Genomic DNA, 3,620 nt, shown 5'->3' on the forward strand with positions numbered 1-3,620 from the left:
TTTTAATGTCTTCATTCAATTTTATTTGGCAATTATATCTTAAAATGTATTTGTGCTTCATTTTTGTCATGATTAATCATAGCAGAGGTTTATCTATTTTAGTATTTTTAATGAACAAGTAATAATTTGTGCACTCCAGTTTTGTCTTCATAATTTTAAACTCTACTTGATACATGGTGGGCCACTAGCTAAGTTAATACTCATGAAATCAACACATGACAGACAATAAGAGCATTACATATGCTAAATATTTTCATCATTATTATTATTATTATTGATATTATTCCATTACATTAAGCTGTTGTCTTCATTATTATCCCTTTTAATTGTGTTTTTTTATTCTTAATATTGTTCATTAGCATAGTTACAAATGTATACATGAGAAGTCTGAAACTATCATTGCATTGAGCAATTCCTTTTCCACACTTACAGTTACAGTTACAGTTATACTATATTTCTCTACAGGTTTCCATAAATCCTGTTTCAATGCTTGAAGTAATTTACAAATAAAATAAAACATTAACTACTGGTATTCTACACAGTGACTTGTAGCCAGGTGTCCATTTTGCATATATGAGTTAACAATCTTTGCACACTGTTAAATACCATTGATTTATTCTATGAAGGAAAAAAATTCCATTTTTTAAACAAGAAAATAGGACTTTAGATAAATAACCATGTCTGCAATCTTTCAAAATTTAAGCTAATTTTGAAATTACAGTAGATTACAATCTTTGGAACACAAGTATCTACACATGCATTTTTTTTACTGTGTACTAGAAGTCAGCAAATATTGCAAAGTGACAGCTCTAAAAGTTATTATTTCCAGTTTGTCTACTGTAGCAAAATATCTTGAATTACAACAAAATCCTGGTAAGTAAGACTGAATAATATCTGTTATAGAAATACCCTACTGTTTAGCAACTCCCACATTCAAGCTTTCAAAATCATAAACAACTCTCTTTTGTGACTGACAAAATAGGGCAGAAATTTCAACTGAGTTTCTGTAGTGTATCTCTTGGCCCAGTCTGGCCATTCTGTCATGTTCTGCTTTGTTGGTCATATATTGAGTGGCAATAATTCCCACCAATGGGTCAGCAGTATTGCAGTCTGTAAGGAGTGAGCAGATAGACAGGAGGATTTTCGAGATAGGTAGTGCTGGGCTCCGGATGTCTTTCAATATGTTCAAACAAAAATGTCATATACAGATGTTCGAGGCCCAAGAGTGGTTGATCTCTATTCAGAGATGTTGTCACCTTTGGGACCAGGGCTGCAGTTTGGTGGAGAGTCTATAAAGTGATGTCAGCCAGCTCCTTCTGGATCATCTTGGCACTGATAGAGAGGAGCTTCAAAATTTTTTTTCTCATGCTGACTTTACTCTTCTTCTCTGTGGGTGTGCTGGCATCTTTCTCAGTCTGCTGGTTAGAGGACAAAGATGAGGAGAAGCTGGTGCTGGCACACAACAGGCTACTTCATACTGCCCCTGCAGTTGCTGCTGTGTTTGCAAGTAGATCTGTCCTCTGGTGTCTCATTCTTGCTGGGAATAAATTGTTTTTTTTTTTTCAGTTTTTTTATATTATTTTATTGATTTGTTTCCACAATAAATTAGTTTTCAATCTTTTATCTAAAAGAAAAATTTATATTTAATATTAATTTTAAAATAAGCTTTGTCTTTCTAGTTTTTAAAAATACAATTTTATTTTGTATTTTCTTTAGTATTTCATCGAAAATATGCTTTTTCTTTAATATAATAGTCATTCATAGCGTTCACATTAGATTTCCAGTTTCCAATCATAAACTGAGGATTTTATTTCCACCATTCATTCTCTTCTACTCTCCCAGTTCCCTTCTTTTTTGCTCTCTTTCTCTGCCTTTCCCTTTCTCTCCTTTCCTTGTGCTGCTGAGATTCAAATCAAAGCTTTCTCATATTAGGGAAACATCTTATCACTGAATTGTGACACCAAACTTATTTTCTAATTTAATCCTTGATTCAAACATGGATACCCACAGTGGTCAAATTTAAACCCCTGGAAAGTATACCCATTCTTATCACAAAACACACATGTATGGAAAGCAATTTTTAACTGCTCTCAATATCTCCACATTATAAAAATAAAAATTGTTTATATTTGAATTTTATTTGTTTCATTGCACTATCCCACATAACTTTATACTCGAGACATTGGGAGGTGATTTGTTTATGGATAATTATTAAAGATTTCCTTTGCCAACATGTACGAAAGTTCCAAGAAAGAAATTATCCCTTCAACTGAACATTCTGTGAGGCTGAATAAGTGATAGGAGCCTGATATAGCTGTCTCCTCAAAAGCTCTGCCAGAGCCTGACAAATATAGTCAGATGCTCACAGCCAATGATAGGGCTGAAAACAGGGCCCCAATGGAGGTGTTAGAGAAAGGACTGAAGGAGCTGGGGGGGGGGGGTTGCAACCCCGTTGGAAGAATAATATCAACTAACCAGGCCCTTGAGAGTTCTCAGTGACTAAACCACCAACCAAAAAGTACAGGTGGAGGGACCCATGGCTCCAGCTGCATATGTAGGAGAGGATGGCCTTGTTGGGCATCAATTGGAAGAGAGGCCCTTGGTCCTGTGAAGTCTAGATGCCCTAGTGTAGGAGAATGCCAGGGCCCAGAGGCAGGAGTGAGTGGGTGGGTAGGGGAACACACTCATAGAAGCAGGAGGAGTGGAGATGGGATAGGGGGGTTCCAGGGATGGGGAGAACTGGAAAATGTGATAACATTTGAAATGTAAATAAAGAAAATATCCAATTAAAAAAACATTAATAAGTGTAGAGAATTTTGTCTGTTGCAGGTCTACAGCTCAATTATAATTCATCCTAAGCTATCTTTAACCCTCTAAGTAGTCATTCTTTTCCTACCTTTATATTTGACCTAATATATTGTGATTTAATAGTTGTTACTTCATTTTGTAATTCCTTAGCAAAATTATACTTTGCCAACCAAAATGCTATAATTGCCATCTGATAGAATATAAAATTTTAACACAGGATTCTTTGCTTTAATTCAACCTACCTATTTTGCATTTCGACCAAAGCATAGTCCATAAGTCTTCCCCTTATATAGCTAAGTTCATAGGGGTCTACTGGGCATTGACCACTTTTCCTAGAGCTACTTATGTGGGTATAACAGTTGATGCTTAAAAAAAAAAAACCTTCATTTAAATTTAATTTCTTATGAACTTTTCAAGCCTAACACCTGCAAAGCTTATTTACTGGCCAGCTGATTAGATTACTATGGCCTTCCCTCTGATCTCTGTAGTTTCCCAGGCATCATTTAGTAACATATACAGGTACTATGCCAAAAAATATGTCCTTTCTTCTTTTACCATAACTGATTATTATAAGACATTTATTGGAACAGAAAGTGTGAACACATATAAACTCATTTGAAGACATGTAGTCATTTGAATCCAGGAATTCAGATTAAAATCATCTACTTACTTCATGTAAATTCATTAGTTAAATAGTATTAAGCAGATTATAATTCACATGCATTTTATATGTTCAACAGCTAGACAATATGTTATATAAAGGCTATTTTACTTTAAATTTATTGCTGTGTTATTGAATGTTGCTTTTTATT

The 3,620-nt window shown here is 34.4% G+C and overlaps 1 pseudogene; it reads right to left on the bottom strand.

Moving 5' to 3' along the window:
• Positions 1 to 933: 933 nt before the first annotated feature.
• Positions 934 to 3,061, bottom strand: LOC110335508 (annotated as a pseudogene).
• Positions 3,062 to 3,620: the final 559 nt, after the last annotated feature.

Source organism: Mus pahari, chromosome 18, assembly GCF_900095145.1.
Source record: "Mus pahari chromosome 18, PAHARI_EIJ_v1.1, whole genome shotgun sequence".
In the NCBI taxonomy this organism is placed as follows: Eukaryota; Metazoa; Chordata; class Mammalia; order Rodentia; family Muridae; genus Mus; species Mus pahari.